The sequence below is a fragment of the Nannobrachium achirus genome, assembly GCF_963921795.1.
Source record: "Nannobrachium achirus genome assembly, chromosome: 9".
NCBI classification, from domain to species: Eukaryota; Metazoa; Chordata; class Actinopteri; order Myctophiformes; family Myctophidae; genus Nannobrachium; species Nannobrachium achirus.
In genome coordinates this window covers 7,503,048-7,520,955 of record NC_137818.1, presented here as the reverse complement: position 1 = coordinate 7,520,955, position 17,908 = coordinate 7,503,048, and the positions used below count along the sequence as shown (strand labels likewise).

At 47.5% G+C, this 17,908-nt stretch overlaps 1 protein-coding gene across 4 annotated transcripts in view; it reads left to right on the top strand.

Annotated features, from left to right (window-relative positions):
* LOC308291239 (scavenger receptor cysteine-rich type 1 protein M130-like) overlaps positions 1–17,908 on the top strand; it is an 87,940-nt gene that overhangs the window by 54,343 nt on the left and 15,689 nt on the right. The window lies entirely within an intron of this gene.

Sequence of the window (17,908 nt, the reverse complement as noted above, 5' to 3'; positions counted from 1 at the left end):
ACCTATCAACCATAGACACTAGACAGTTAAACTGGTGTGTATCTGTCTACAAGGAGTGTGTGGTGTCTGGATGGGGTCGCACTGGTATGTGGTTCTCAACCTTTTTACCCCTCTCCATGTACCACCATAATATCCCATCCTATTCTGCTATGCACAAGGAGTGTGTGGTCTCTGGATGGGGTCGCACTGGTATGTGGTTCTCAACCTTTTTACCCCAAGTACCACCTTAGGAAATATCTGTCTCTCCACCATAATATCCCATCCTATTTGATGAGGGGGTCAATAGGACCGATTCTGCCAGTCATCAAATTATTGGCTTAGGAATGCAACAAAAACAAAAAGCTAGGTGGGGTTGGCGATAGGGCCTTTCTGTGTGGAGTTTGCATGTTCTCCCCGTGTCTCCTAGGGTTGATACCCTCACAAAAACATGCAGTAATCCTGGTCTCGATAATGCCTCCCCCTGGCAAGCCGGGGCGCCTGATGGAGGGGGAAGGAACTGGTTGGAATAACGTGTTCCTTCCACGCGCTACGTCCATCCCGGGGAAATCCCCCCAGTCAGGTGAAAAGAAACAACTTGGACTACCCATGTATTGAAGGAAGCATGAGGTCAATCCGTTGTCTCCCCAGGTGTGGCAGAGGGAGAGCAGAGCCCAGGATTACATAGGCATTTGGCACTGGGTGAAAATGGGTTACAAAATCGTGGGATAAAAATTATATATATAAAAAAAAAAAAGAATGCAACAAAAACTAAAACATCAACATGAATTCAAGGCTTCATGGGTTCTGTAATCAATAGAAATAAGTCATTTTTCCCCTTCACTCCTGCTGTTGTCGCATTTAGACAGACATTGAGAGCCTTTTTCAACTATAAGTGCTTGGTCAGAACTTCCTGTAGTATAATATAAATATTTCATTAGACCTTTATATTTTTTCTTCTTTTTTGTGAGAGTCCTGCACAGGTCCAATTTTGACAACCCACGCCCGCCCTGCCCCACCCGTCATTAATCAGATCCGTGGACCGCCCGTCTACCCATGATTATATAAAAATCTAAACCAGATCCGCCCGCCGTCAAAAAAAGGACCGTCACCCGCCCCGCTACCCGTGATTACATGCATTAATAGCCTGCTACAGCCGTGCGTGCGTTAATTCTTCCAATGGCATCGCACTCTATTTTATTGTTTATTGTTTATTAAGGATCCCCATTAGTCTACACCGTAGTGGAGACTATTCTTCCTGGGGTCCAAGCATAAAAGTCACAATACAAAGAAAATAAAATACAATACAGTATTATATTAAATAATAAACAGCCTTTCCATGCTGGACTCTGCATGGCAGGGGCGTCCTCCTCCCTGAGCCGCGACCGGGTATTTCCCGGTGAATCTGTGCGCAACGGTGGGGGCTTGGGACTTGGGAGTGTGGGGAACACGCACCACTGACTGCTGATGGAGAAGTTATATAGCTTAGCCTTTATGTATTGAGGATGAGAGCCACTCTTGCCGATTTAGTAAGAGACTCGTCGCCAATTGCAAGATATTTAAAAGTTATTTGGGGCCATGATGATAACCCTTTCTTCCCACAACTAGACTAAGGATTTACATTGTCTGTGTTATTGTTTACAACCAATTATTCACGTGTGGCAAGATCGCGGTTCCACTAGTTTTTAGTAGGCTAGTGTAGGCTTAGAATAACCTGACTTTCGCCAGATAGTTGCTGCAGTGCGTAACGCTCTGCCTTACATCTGGGCTCTCTCGGCCAGACTCTATGTAAGGGGCGGGCCATTTTTTGAATGTCTGTAGCAGGTGATTGGATGTGGCCGTTTCTATCACAGTGTGGGAGTGCCAACTCCAACCACTCATATTGGCCTGTCTGCATGACGTTGCACCCAGAATCCGCCTCCTGGGTTTCCACGTGGTCTGCAATCAGACTCTATTGGCTCAGAGCCGCTCAGAGCCCGCCCATAGCTGCCGCTGATTGGTCCGGCCCGGGACTTTATGAGTTGTAAACCTTGACAGAAGGTCGCGACCCCTGAGGTCACGACCCCTGAAAGAGGTGTGTAAACTGCAAGACAGGAGGCCCTCCTCCGGGACCTTTTAAAACAAGCGTCAACACAGAAGTGTATGCTATGAAACTGCAGCCGCTTGTGGTAGGGAAAGAAGAGACAGCAAATCGTTTCCCTATGGTAATTTCAGGTCGTAGCTAGTCCGGCCAGTGCCCTGGATGGCCATCCAGGGAAAGCAACTGAAGCTCAGACCTAACCTGGTTACCACCGATAGACCCCTCGATAACTCCTCTCTCCAACTAGCTTAGTCCCATAACTCATGAAAGGGAACTAGAAGGAAATAACGTGAGAGGATTGTTATTGAGGATAAGGTAGAGGTTGAGAGGGCTCCTCAAAGTCTATCGACCTTTAACCTGTCCTACTCTCTCAATCTAGATATATGCAAAGATGTAAAGTTTCTGTCGATCCAAAACAACTGAGTACCCTACACAGATAGACTGAATGGCGGAAGGAACTCAGGACACATCTCCTTGGACAGATGGCAATAATATATAAATGACCCTAAATTTGATTGTTATCCTTTAAATATGGTGACTGTCACCCTTAAATTAAAAAAAAAACATTTCAGCGTGATATCACGCCGGTGGCGATGAAGGGATTTAAAAACGTGACGTCATATCATGCCCGTGGCAGTGAAAGTGTTACCCCTTAATGTCTGTAGGAAAATTACTGTAAACCTTAGCTAAATTATCTTAGGTAATATGTTAACACCCTCAGAATGCAACCCTAAAGCCAGAGTCCAGAGATTGCGTATTCAGTTCCGTCCACCATATGCAGTGATAATATATACGACTCTCATCCTTTTCAGCAACAGGTACAACGAAATAAACCAAAGCACAATTCCCACTGCATTAATAACATCAATGATCATGACATACTTCTAAAACATCAATTGCAAATATCCACCTATATGAGATGTGTGTGTATCAGTAAATGTACAGCCGTAGTGTGGGAGCCTTGCTTACCTCTCAGGGGCCGAACGCGATGCTGTTAGGGAACCCCTTAGATCTTGATATAGTTGTCAGTTCAGAGAAAAGAAAGAAAAGGACTGGAGAGGAAGGTTTGGTAAAAAAGGCTTTTACACGCTTTTTATTTTATAAAGTTATAAATGTAAAAGTTAAAAATCAAAAATGGATTACAAGGTTTAAAACATTAAAGTTATAAAAGTTACATTGCAGTAACTATGCTAAACATTTATCATAATATTAGAACATTGAGCAAAGCAGATTATAATAGTGGCTATGAGCCTTTTCTATCCTATGCATCTCAGAAAAATACTAAGTGTAAAAAGAATCTAAGTAAAAAAGAAGCTAAGAGTCTCAGCCGAAAGGAACAAACGGGTGGTCCAGCCTCATAGAGTGAAGGTCAGAGAATAAGGGACTTAATGCTTCAAGTAAGCAGCCCTAGAGAAGACTCACTAGAAGCTGGCAACGACACCCCTTTATACCCCCTGCCCGAGAGCTTAACTGGGTCACCCGCCCACAAGATCATCTTCGCGGGAAACATATCAATATTTGAACAACCAAGACTCATTTTAACAGTCACATAAAAGTTGTACATTTATGTTTGTTCTTCCATAGTGATAGCCCGCTAATATGTTTGTCAAGCAAGGTGGAAAAACCCATCAATAGTCATATACTCAATTTAAAGCTAGATATATATTTGCTCCATATGTCGAAGGCCACTAAAGCTAGATATGGATGTTTGTCTCTTATGGCGCGGCCCGCCAAAAGCGTCTCACCACAAAGTCTGTCTGCAATTTTTGCAACCATTGCTATCTCGTGGCCTATTTACCTACGGACGTGAGGAGGCGAGCGCCTACTTGACTACGGAAATGAAGAGGCGTAAAAGCGTACGTTGTCGTGTACATTATCGCCGGCGCCCCATCGCCTAGATATTATTGCTGACAATATTCCATATTGTCGCTGGGGCCCCTCGCCTGTCGTTCTGAGATTGTGGTCAGGGCCCCTTCGCTTAGTACCCTTTTTTATTGCTGACAGCCGAGTTTCCACTCAGGCGCCTCAGCCATAAAAACGGTTACATACGTTTAGTTTTCTGTGTCAACAACCCACAAAAGGTCAATCAATACAGTTATGAGTGGAAAATAGGTTGACAAGACCAGAGCACAGCATGTACAGTATGTCTCCTGCATTCAACATCTTTAGTAAACTCAGAGATGACAGTTTGAAAGATAGCTTTTCAGCACTTTATATTTCCTTTTGAAAATAGCCGATCTCCAAGCTCATGCCATTTTTTAGCTGAGTCTTTTTAAAATAGCCGATCTACAAGCTTACGCCATTTTTCAATTCTGTCATTCCTGATGTCTATTCTATTTACATGAACAGTGATAACATAAAGGTCTTGACTACTTCTCATTTGTAAATCATATATAAGAAATCTTAACCTGTCAGTCCATCACTTTCTTTCACTTCACCCATTACTCATTGCAAAAGGTGCAGGCACAATCTTTAAGGATAAATCCTATTTTTTCTTTTGATCGATTTTTTTATATCTTTTATCAATTGTTGCATTCTGTTTTTATTTTATTTAGGCCTTTAGTCACCGTGCACAGCCCTGCATCGTACACCAGGTCGGGCCTTTTATCATGGTTACCGCTCCAAATATACGGTGCAAAGTTGAACACTCTGTTGGCTTATTTACTCGTCTCATTGCCTCTGATGGCTCCTATTGACACAAGGCCTATTAACCTTGTTTACACAAGGTTAGTCTGGTGAGACCTGCAAGGCACCTTCCTATGTTACTGCGAATGTATATCTATGCAACATTTAGAATCACTCGCACAACACTTTAACAGAAGGCCTCTCTCTCCAGGGAATTGTACCCCTGAAAGTGCAAGCTTAAAATAATCATGGGGTGACCTGAATCGCCATTTTTGGGACATAGTCAACACCCCCTCTGGCGATTCAAGGCACCCCTACCATACCCCACACAGGGAGCGTCCTATACAGATGTTCATGGGATCCGGCATTCGCACGTATAGCAGGGCATGGCATGCGCGCATGTAGCATGTCACGACCCGAATGTAGCAAATCCAAAAATGAAGTTTGACACACCCGGGACGAACACGCCACACTCGCAGGCGTGTGGCAGGACCAAGGCGGGGTCTTCGGGGATCGCATATACAACTTAAATTTCAGTACCCAAGAGTCAAACCATTAAGTGGGCCCGTGGTTAGTACAGGCCCAAAGCGAATGACACCAGGACCTCCTCACCTAAGAAACAGAAGAGGTCCTGTGGTCAGTCGCTCAGGACATACCTTCCCACATCCCCCCTTTTTGGGAAATTGGACTACCTTCAGCAGGGCAGGACGCCTCTATTGAGCGACCCCGAGCGGCCATCACCATGTTCCCACTATCTCAAGGAACACTGGAGAATAGGCCACCCTGAGCTCACCCCAAATACAACCCCTGCAAGAAACCGCATAATCATCCTTGGTCACACCACGCCACCGGTGAGCAGTTTAACGTCATGCCCAGGACCGTGGAAACTACCACGTCAACACAAGTACAAAGGGTCAAAAACACAGTCCACCTCCGGGAGTGTGCTAACCATCACCAATGAACATCATCATTAATCAAATAATCACAGAAAACCGTCACGAACCAGTACCTAAAAGAAATACCCACCCCTGTAAAAGAAAAGAGTTAAACAAACAACAAAGTTATACATACAACAAAGCACATATATATATATATATATATATATATATATATTTTTTTTTTTTTTTTTTTTTTTTTCACACCTAATCCAGGAAAACTAGAGTCCACGCGTACGGGAAAGTCCGCGATCCGCGGAAAGTCTAGTGGGCATGCCCACCCTCCACGGCATGGCCTATCCAATCAGACCCACCGTGGGAATCATCTTCCCAAACGATAAACTCACGTACAACAATGTCCCAGTCCGGATGCCAGCACGACACCCACACCCATCCTTTGTCCATGCCCGTAAGCGGGGCCTCCATCATCATACAGTCACACCGAACTCTTCCAGCCCAGCGGTTGCGAGGGTCATGGAGCTCATCCCTCACGTGATCACTGACAGCCAGCAGGCTGGCTGCCATGTTACGACGTTCGCATAGGAGTTCCCCACCAGCGATGTTCCCTTTATACTGGGAGGTGTCCATTTTTCCCAGCCTCGCAAAGGCCACGAGTCCGTCCCTACAGAAGTCATACAGCTGACCCCGGGAAATGGGTACATGATCCACCTCGTAGAATTCTAAGCTCTTGTCCCAGTCCAGCCCCAGATAGGGTATACCGTTCATGTCGAGAGGTTCCATGTCTCTGTCCATAAAGGAAAACGGTTGTCCCAACGCACTCCTGGGGCGAGAGGAGCCCATGGTAGAGGCCCCCTCGCCACCCACCGAGACATAGTTTGTCACCGCACACTCCCTTGGACCGGGGCTTGAAACATTCGCCCGGCGATTGGGAGATTGAGGCCGCGGGAGAGGTGGGGAATGTAGGATCAGCTGATAATTGTTATAGCGCGGGCGCTTAGGAGGCGGCGCATGAGAGGAAGACGCTGAAGACCCTTCTCCATTGTCATCACCAGCGTCACTGTCCTTCCCCTTCCCCTTGGAGCCCATAGAACATAGAATCCCTGAAACGCTGTCCGTATTTGGGGGAAAAGGACGGTCAATCTGCTCGAAAGGGACCTCAATACGTAACACAGGTCCCCACTTGGACTCACGCATCTCCGACCTCCCCCTACATGTCGTCCATGCCCAATCCCACCGGCCCCCCTTGCTGACCGTGGAGCCATGGGATTCTGTCTCATCGTCCTCAGACTCTCTCTCACTCCGAACTTCCAAGTCACAAGGATCCGGGGTTACGGATCTAGGGGGGGGAGAGGGACTAGGGGAGACGGGAGGTGTCCCTCCTACCGACACGTTGGCAGAGGGACTAGGAGAGACAGGAGGTGTCCCTCCTACCGACACGTTGGCAGATTCCGAGAAGGGAGAGTGGGGGTGAGTCAAGTCAATGATTGGGAATTCACACTGCGTCGATGCCTGCCTGTGAGTGGATGAGGACACCCCTTCACCTGGGCTGTCGGGGGGGTTCGGGGCCGGGGAGCGGCCCCTCCCAGAAGGACTCGAGCAGGCCAGCAAAGGACTCGGGACACGAGCAGGGGACGGGGGCGGTACGGGAGCAGGGGCTTCGGGAGTGTAGGGAGAATAAGAGAGCGACGAGGGAAAGTAGGGTGGTGACGCTTGAGAAGGGGAGGGAGTTGTGGGCGAAAAGGAGGGAGATGGGGGCGACACAGGTGCAGCCGGAGAGCGCCGAGGTGAAGCAGGAGGGCTGGGGTTTCGGTAGAGGAGCGCGGGATCCCCCGCAGGCGGAGCAGGGGAAGAACCAATCGATGCGGGAGCGGGCCCAGGGGTTCCTGGTCCACCCTGTCCGGGTGGGTTGGCGGTAGGGACCTCCGAAGAGGGTCGGCCTTGACCCCCTCCCACCACCCCACTCGGACCCCCAGACTCATGAACGCCATTGCAGGTGACCAGGTGTCGGAAGTTCAGTGTGTTGGAACACCGAGGTCGCGGACCCTCTAGCCTGGGCATCCCCCGGGCAGGTGGAAAAGCTGGCCCCCTCATGCTGCGAGGCCACTGGTAAGGGCGTGGAGTCTCAGGTCTCTGCGGCACCCACGCATGTTCAGCCCCCTGTGCCATCCACCTCGTCGCGGTCCCCCTCATGGGATGGCCCCGTGTCCCGAAGCCATGGTAGTAGATAGGGACCTGCAAGCTCATCTCACCCAGCAGTTCCCAGGTGCTGGAGGAAGGACCCTGGTATCCCAACGGGAAGTCCCTCATTCGTTCTGGATACACGAACCGAGGGCGTCCTCCAACACCCCCTCTCCTGGCTGGGCTGCGGGGCAAGCGCTCCATGGTCTATCCACACTTGTATATACAAGACAATGGAGGTTAATAAGACTACTACCGCATAAACTGCGGACATCAGAAAGTAATGTGTACAAAATAAGTTGAACCCCAAAAAGAAACAAAAACCCCACCCCCCCCATTAAAAGCGAATACAGCACATACTGGTTCGTGACTTCAACAGTAAGTAAGCAAGCGTCGCCATTAAAATATAGGCATTCAGCGCACGTGAAAAAGCTTACTACTATTATTATTACATAACAATAGTAGTAAATTCCATAGAAAATCTTATTCCTTCCGATCACGGCCCCGACAATTTAAACAGGGGAGCATGAACATGTTTGGTTTTGCGATTCCTTCTACCACATTTTGCTCATGTCTAAAACGCTGTCTGCACTCGGTTAGCCAAATAAAAGCTCCAACAAGGTAGAAGCTTGGCCTTGAATAGGGAAAAAAGGCCTCGAATACCCGTAGCAACATGATCCCGCACGTAAAAACCGTGAGGGACCTCACAAAGGCCTTGAGGGTGCGTTTGGCCTTGGTTCTTGTCTCCCTAATCAGGAAGATCCACAACAAGACCAATGCGAAAGCCATAACGCCACAATCAGACAACGTAGCGCCGATCAAATAAGGGCCAGAGAGGTGGTGGTACTTTCCGAGACAATACAATTTCACCCCGGAACCAATTATACCCATAAAACTGCTCCCAGTGGTCACCGAGGTGAAAGCGTTGTTACCGATGTCCATACTGGACAAATAGATAGGCAGAATCCAGCTAGAGAGGTTCCATAATCCCTGGTAGCCCCTGTACAGGTTCAGACACGTGTACATGAGTCCCAGGATTGCTCCACGAATTAGAGGATAGCCTTGTCGCTGGGTCAGCCACAGCATCATGATCGTGGAGGACACAAATTGGCTTATTGCTGCACCCGTTGGAGGGTCTGTCAAAGCAGAACCCCAAGGCGTGCTGTAGCTATTGTTCCCCCGGCTCATGTTGCCGGGGGCTTTACTAGAGTCCGTATAATATGTCATTACAAACACCAGGAGCCTCGAAAAGCGGGACAAATAAGTCAAGTTTCAAGAAAAAGTATTTGGATGCACCTTAGAGTTCACGCAGCCCCCATGGTGACAAATCTCGACCTTGCAGGAGAGGCAACTCTAAGGTGACTCAAAGATGATGTGGACCGACACGTCTATCAAACCATTTTCGCGAGTCTTAAGTGTGAGGAGGGCAACCTCCCCTGGGTAAGACGCAGGGCGTACAACCAAATCAGTAGGCTCAATCCCGCCCCGAAACTGCAAAAAATGACCGAGGAGAGTCGCGTCACTAATTATCGCCGTGGCCAGAGCGGCTCTCCTTGATACCCCTTCTCCGACAGGGAGGTATACCCCGGAAAAACGCCAAACGCCTCGGTCCACAAGGTCTCGAAATGCTGTTACTTCAACAGATCGATCCTGCATAGCGATCCTGCGAAAAAATAGTGTCAGAAATAAAACAAAGCTTCCTATATAAGCATTAGCGGGAACATTCCCATGTAATTTGTTTATATCACAATTATTGTCCCGCGCAAAGGGCTAGCGAGGTAGGGTTAATATAAAGTGCTTAAGATGTCCTTTCTTGAGAATTTGCGTTCCCCCCGGGATAGAACACCTGATACTCGGGGGAAGGAGATTTCGAGGAGATCGATACTATAATCTCGATGCGTCCGTCCATGCGCTTCCACAGATTGATAATTGCGACCTCCTCTGGGTAGCGGTCCAATTTTACTGCTAAGTCAATTGGCCCGCCACTGGTCCTAAATTTTAGGAAGCTGTTGAAGAGGCCCTCGTTATTAGTCAAGGCCGTGGCATAGGAGTCCCTCCTCGGTGCCAACTCTTTTAGCGGGAGAGGTACCCCGTAAAATTGCCAGACGCCCAAATTGAGATGTTCCTTATAAGCAGCTACTCTCGCAATTTCGGTAGGGTCACAAAACGGAGTTACCTCGTCAGTCTGAATGGAGTTACACGGAAAATTCGGTTCAGGAGTCAAGCGAAGTACAACGCCGCCACTCAGGATTGGTTCAAAAAGAGGTTCGATGGGTTGAAAGGTCATGGAGTCCGCCCAAAGAAGGGATAAAAATAAGAGCTTGCGAGCAAATCAAGCAGCGAATGGCGGAAAAACGCGGTGACCACAAGGGGTCAGGCAAGGAACCTGTGGAAAATGGTAGCTGGCGTTTGCGAGAGACTACAAGCTCCCAAGTGTCACCAGGAGGGGCTCGTGAGGAGTGAGGGCTCAGGGTTCAGACGGCACGTGTATATATCAGGCACTTCCGTCAGTTAGAGGTCCCACCCCCTCTGGGCAGCAAGGCACGCAGTGTGATGAGCCCTCCACTGTCACCGCCCCCAACACTCCCCGACTTCCTCCCAGGAACACACCTACTACTCAGACAGAACACACACAATTGCATCAAACCAACGAGACACAGTTTCAATATTTTAAAACAGATTATCAGGCATACACCGTGTTTGGATTATTCGGAAAAAATGGATCTCTGAATTTTGAAGAGATAGGTTACGTCATTAAGTCTGTCCAGCGGGATCCTCACTGGGGAGGACCGGCCCGGCATCCTGATCCTTCCCCTCTTTCGCCCCTGTAGAGGGAAAGAAGAGGAGGATGAGGGGGGGCCCCAATGTACTATAGCTATGTTTGAGCATTTATGCTCGAGCCCCCTTTGGCTAGGATCCTCCACCTATTTTTCTTGCCTTTTTTCTCAAACTTTGAAGGTGGGGGTTCAATGGGGCTCCCTTCCACATTTACCGAGGCCGTCACGACCCTGGAGAGATGGTCGCGCAGTAGGGCAAGCTTGATATTCAGATTAAGGGTAGCACCGGGCCTAGCCTGTGGACCCGTCAGGGAGGCAAGAAGAGTAACCTCGTTCACCTGACACTCGTGCGTTCCCCCCCGGCTGGAAGAGAATGCGGTGACCCAATCGAATTCCTTACCCCTAGGACGCCTGCCAGTCAGCTTGAGCTCGCGCTTATCGAACGAACCACCCAGCATTTGCAGCAACACGTCTTGGAGTTCAATGGTCAGAGATCGTTTGTGGTCCACCAGGGGAAAAAGTTTCTTGCGTGCCGCATCTGGGTGCAACACCACAGTGGTCTCACCCTTGACACCCAACACTCGGCTCGGGCGGAGGGATATCGGACCGCTGCTGGGGAACTGATCGGTAATCATTTTCTGTAGTGGGGAGCAAGTGTGAGTTAGGTCAGGTGTGGAAGTATACATACCGAACGTCTTTGGCTTCGGCTTTCCTCCGAGTTTAAACCATTTGGAAGTATTTTTACCCCTTTTCCTGTATCCCAATTTCACAGATTCAGGGGGGTGTAAGTCACCACCTCCACTCAGTAACGACAGACCCGAAGCCAGGCCTATCTTAACAGCATCAGGGCAGGGGAGTATCTGATCCACAGTGACCGAGCACTCACACTTGCCTTTAAACCCCAATGGATGGTCAAGTCTGGCCAGCAACATCCTAAGACTGAATCGTGTGACGCACTCGCTGCAGAAGAGCAGTCGGCAGGCAGGCACCCCCTCCCGGGCATAGTTCCCAGGGTTTTGAGCAAGGGGGGGCAGGGCTGGCAGTTCGGGACGTAAGGCCGCCTGACCTGTCCAGATGCAATTCCCGACGTGGGCTTCGCACCTGGCGCAACAGCCCAATCTGTAACGGCGCCACATTAATTTGTTAGTTCTTTCCCAACAATCCAAAATTGAGCCCTGCTGGGCGCAGGGGAGGTTCTTGAGGCTTTCGCCTACCCAAATCTTGTCCCCTGAGCAGCTAAGGACCCACACGGCCTTGGAGGTATGTATGTAGAGGTCGCAAGGGTCAACATGTGCAATTGGAGCTACAGGGTAAGGAGACGCCATATTGCAGTATACTGTTTCCTCTATCTTGCAGTATACAGGTTCCTCCATTTTATAGAATCTTTCTAATCTGTCTAGGGTGGACTGGGGACTGGGCCAAATGATTTTAGGTGAACTGCGTTACCTTCCTGATTCAGAACCTCGTCTACACCTTCAAGCTGGGTCTTCAAATTCCCCTTTTCAGGGTGCACTTTACTCCTGGTTACCCACACTCGATCCCCTGGGGAGAGAATTGGGGCAGGCGTCAGTTTGGTTTTGGTCTTTTTTCGCTGGGTTTCTTATCTTTGGTTCTTTCAGGAACAGATTTAACTGGGTCAATTTTAGGGGTTCGTCCCAGTCCTTAAGGGCATTTTTAAAGATCCACCACTCTACTGTGGCGACTGCCCTCTCTGCAATATTAATGGTGGGTGAGTCAGGGAGTAGCAATATCTCTTGCACAGTGCAGCCAGTGAATACCTCCTTCACCCATCGATTTCTGAACAGTGTTTTGTTGATGGTGATGGGTAGGTGTATAATTTTGGTCTCTGGCCACCTGCTCATATGATCACTGAGATGGCTCGCTACAACCCTACCGTTGGCACTCTGTAAGGGATAGACATGTTTATAAATTGAGCCATGATCAGCTATTATGAGGAAATATCTATTTCCTAGTCTCGTCCTATTTGGAAGCGGCCCAGTTAGGGCGACGCTGAACGTAACCCCGGGAGGGTCATCTACTGGGGCAGCTCCCTCATTTTCGTTGACCATTGCACATTGTTGACACCTGGACCTCACTTGTGTTGTGTGCATTCTAAGGTTAGACACTTGGACATGATTTTCCAACAGATATCTGTGGATCTTTCCAAATCCTACATGACCTAAACCTTCATGTACCCGGGCAACCACTCGATAGGCTTGATCGGTGGGTACCTGGGTTAGTGCATCAGGTCCCATCCATTCCGGCGGGAATGTCAGGGACAATTCAGCCATACTAGGCCTGGCTTTTATGTGATCCCATTCTACGTGCATTGCTTCACATCTTTCTGCAACCTGCCTTTCCTTGCGGCCTTTTCGTTTCTTTTCGTTTCACTAGTACCTGCCTTTCCTTGTTCTCAATTGCGAAGGCCCAAGCGGCCTTCTTGTCCTTCTCCGGGAGACAACCTTTTGTGAATAGTTTGATTTCTGGTTTGGGATACATTTTTTCAGGAAGGCTGCTTCTTTGCGCAGTCCGATTAGTTTCTTGGGTTTTCGTTCGGAACTCAACTAAGGGATCACAAATCATTGATTTCCATTTTGCCCATTGGGGCATCATGGCATTTGTATCTGCCATGGTCTGTTTGGTGGCTTCTATCATGCAAATGTCTGGGGAGTAGAATATCACACTCTTATCTCCGGCCGCTCTTCTAAGTTTAGAATGCCATCTTAATGCTAGGGACAGGTATTTTTCTCCCCTTGTATATCTAGCCTCTTTTGTTGACCAATGCCTTGATAGGAACATACAGGGATGTTTTGAGTTCAAATTGCGTGCCTCTATTCCTCCGCCTTTTTCTCCTACTTCTAAATGGGCTTCTAAGGGGAGCTTCATAACTCGTTCTTCCAAATATTGAGCTTTAGTCAGTACATGATCTTTCATTATTCTAAAATTGTTCTTGTCTTCTTCTTTTAGCCGAGGACTAGTGGGTTCTCTCCTCCTATCCCAGGCCCCCGCCTTTAGAGGAAATGCAAATTCACTAAACAGTGGAACATGGGTTTTCAAAGGCTCGCATATTGCCACGAATCGTTCCAGGTCTTCAATTCTTTCGGGTTCTGGGAAGCTTTCTATTTGTTGTTTATGAGTCTCGGAAATCATTCCTCCTTTAGGTGGATTTCTAAGTCCAAGGGCGGCCAGCGCCTTGTGGACAATCATAGTAAGTTTACTTCGCCAACCTCTGTATAATAGTAATAATGTTGTTAGTAATAACAATAATAATAATAATCTCATTTGAATATCAATTTCCCATCTCATCAGGTTAGCCACTTGAGTCTTTTGGGCCTCCCCTCTCAGGGTGCAGCCCTGGGCTAGACCCCTTTCCATAAGAGGCCTGCACTCAGGTTACCCTGGGTAGAGATCTCTAGCCTCCTGCTTCCCGGTGTCTTCTTTTCAAAGCCCACCGATCACAGGAGCACAGCTCGCCTACTGACGCATTCGCTTTTGGCTTACTGTGGCCTGACTGTACATTGAGCCGAGCACGGCGGCCATCAGTCCTTATCAGGTACTGCATGGACTTACTGCCATTTGTGACCCGACCGGCCGGTGACCCAGTCGATAGCGACCCCTGACCCCGTAGTGATAACCATCACCCAGGGAGGAAGCCGACGGTCTGATCCCGACCCCACTTGGCTATGGGAATCGAAACTTTGACCGTTTTCACCGGCCTCGCCTGTTCACAGAGGTGACAGGTCGTCTACCACTCTGCTAGGTGTGGACTGTCGTCCACGTACCACGTAGTTGCCCTCCCTTGAGACAACCACGCCGACTAGACGGTACCACGGCAGGGTGTGAACTCACCCTTCACTAGACACGGGGGCCTTCAGTCACTCCCCAGCACTATAGAAAGTATTTATCGTGCCCTCGGAACCTTGCGATTCCGCCGCCGCCTGTTAGCCCCTAGGTTCGGGGTGCCCAATCCCCTCCCTAAGGGCTGATCTTCTCCATCTCTCCAAAATTGATTCGATTCGCATCAGTAGTATTCTCTGCGTTGCCGTCGGCCATTATTTATGATAACTTCTTATTTTTAGTTTTCAGTTATTCTCTGGTATATACGTTTCTTACTGTATATATATCTGTCTATTTATTTATTTTTATTCTAATTTGATTTATTTTGTTATTGGCTAGTATATTCACAGGGATACTTCCTATGGTACCTAAAACTGTCCTCTGTTTTAGGTTCAAACTACTCGGGCTCTGCCGTTTGTTGGGCAGCAGTATATATTTTATTTATCTTTTGTTTTTATTTATTTATTTATTTATTTTATTTTCTATTTTTTTTTTTTTTTTTTTTTATATATTTATCCAACAAAGCCAACAGCCATATGGCGGCTTTACAATCAGTAGTACTGGTCTATCCGCATACAAACTTTCCCTATCAACAGTATGGTGGGTTTACAACAGTTCGCCACGCATACAGACTTTCCCTATCAACAGTATGGTGGATTTACAACCAGTAGTCTGATACCCCGCACATATGAGGACTACTGCCGGCCTTGCGATTACACGGTAGAATCGGCGAAGGAATCCCACCCTGTTCCTTTGGGTGGGTGGACTTCGCGACAATTCAACAAAACACAGCGATTCAACAATAAACGACAGGTTCGATAATGAATGACAATTCAACCAAACACAGCGATTCAATAATAAGCAGCAATTCAATCATGAACAGTAGTTTCAATAGTAAACAGCAAAGACACCCTACTCTGTTGGTGGGGTTTGCAATAATATAAACTCAATGAATAGCAAAGGATACCCACTTTGTTAATGGGCTTTGCAAAAACAGCAAAAGGAACCCCACCGCTGTACCTATGGGTGGGTGGGCTTCTGCAAATTTATAAATGTTCCCCTCGGAGCGACCCCGAGAGGAAACAGGTGAGTGCCTTTTTTCGATCCCGGTTCCTCGGTCTCGTCGCGTCGGAGGGATCAATTCTAACTGGACCTTCACCTAGTTCCAGGCTACTCTATCGGATACAGCTGGTGGGGGGACGGGAGAGACCCGTGGAACATCATTCACAGGGTCGTACTACGTCTCCGGGCCAGCGACCTATTTTTTGGGCCGCTGTTTTTAGAACAAGAAGGGTGAGGCTATCACTTTTCCTATTCCAACAACCTAGGTACCTGACAACCTAGGGTGGTAGTACGTTTAATCTTCACTACACACAAACAAAACAAGTTCCTTTAGCTTTGCCTGTGAGCTTATCGGCCCAACCAACCAAGCTTTGATACCTTTAGAAGGCTTTTACCCCTTTTTAAAACAGACCGCTTTTCTTCCCTTTTTACTAAGGCGCTATCCTCTCCACTGAGAGGAGCTACAAAGTTTTTATGGGAGTCCAATTATAGCCTCAGTCTGCAGGTACCGGTTTGGTTGGGTCGACCAAGAGAGGGCTGCAAGCGTGAGAGCTCCAAAAATGGCCCCGTCGGTTCTCCGCGGGCGATGTGACACATCAATGCAGGGTGCAGCCCTGTCCTGGCAATTTTCAACGTCTACCTCAGCTTGATTTCGCTGGTTTGAGCAAAGACACTTTCTCTCAGTTTAGTGGGTTTTTGTAGTTTAACTGGAGAAGGCTAAGCAGATCCTACTCTTTATAACATCAGACCAAGCTAGCCTCTACCAGCCCCACGTTGGGCGCCATGTAAACCTTGACAGAAGGTCGCGACCCCTGAGGTCACGACCCCTGAAAGAGGTGTGTAAACTGCAAGACAGGAGGCCCTCCTCCGGGACCTTTTAAAACAAGCGTCAACACAGAAGTGTATGCTATGAAACTGCAGCCGCTTGTGGTAGGGAAAGAAGAGACAGCAAATCGTTTCCCTATGGTAATTTCAGGTCGTAGCTAGTCCGGCCAGTGCCCTGGATGGCCATCCAGGGAAAGCAACTGAAGCTCAGACCTAACCTGGTTACCACCGATAGACCCCTCGATAACTCCTCTCTCCAACTAGCTTAGTCCCATAACTCATGAAAGGGAACTAGAAGGAAATAACGTGAGAGGATTGTTATTGAGGATAAGGTAGAGGTTGAGAGGGCTCCTCAAAGTCTATCGACCTTTAACCTGTCCTACTCTCTCAATCTAGATATATGCAAAGATGTAAAGTTTCTGTCGATCCAAAACAACTGAGTACCCTACACAGATAGACTGAATGGCGGAAGGAACTCAGGACACATCTCCTTGGACAGATGGCAATAATATATAAATGACCCTAAATTTGATTGTTATCCTTTAAATATGGTGACTGTCACCCTTAAATTAAAAAAAAAACATTTCAGCGTGATATCACGCCGGTGGCGATGAAGGGATTTAAAAACGTGACGTCATATCATGCCCGTGGCAGTGAAAGTGTTACCCCTTAATGTCTGTAGGAAAATTACTGTAAACCTTAGCTAAATTATCTTAGGTAATATGTTAACACCCTCAGAATGCAACCCTAAAGCCAGAGTCCAGAGATTGCGTATTCAGTTCCGTCCACCATATGCAGTGATAATATATACGACTCTCATCCTTTTCAGCAACAGGTACAACGAAATAAACCAAAGCACAATTCCCACTGCATTAATAACATCAATGATCATGACATACTTCTAAAACATCAATTGCAAATATCCACCTATATGAGATGTGTGTGTATCAGTAAATGTACAGCCGTAGTGTGGGAGCCTTGCTTACCTCTCAGGGGCCGAACGCGATGCTGTTAGGGAACCCCTTAGATCTTGATATAGTTGTCAGTTCAGAGAAAAGAAAGAAAAGGACTGGAGAGGAAGGTTTGGTAAAAAAGGCTTTTACACGCTTTTTATTTTATAAAGTTATAAATGTAAAAGTTAAAAATCAAAAATGGATTACAAGGTTTAAAACATTAAAGTTATAAAAGTTACATTGCAGTAACTATGCTAAACATTTATCATAATATTAGAACATTGAGCAAAGCAGATTATAATAGTGGCTATGAGCCTTTTCTATCCTATGCATCTCAGAAAAATACTAAGTGTAAAAAGAATCTAAGTAAAAAAGAAGCTAAGAGTCTCAGCCGAAAGGAACAAACGGGTGGTCCAGCCTCATAGAGTGAAGGTCAGAGAATAAGGGACTTAATGCTTCAAGTAAGCAGCCCTAGAGAAGACTCACTAGAAGCTGGCAACGACACCCCTTTATACCCCCTGCCCGAGAGCTTAACTGGGTCACCCGCCCACAAGATCATCTTCGCGGGAAACATATCAATATTTGAACAACCAAGACTCATTTTAACAGTCACATAAAAGTTGTACATTTATGTTTGTTCTTCCATAGTGATAGCCCGCTAATATGTTTGTCAAGCAAGGTGGAAAAACCCATCAATAG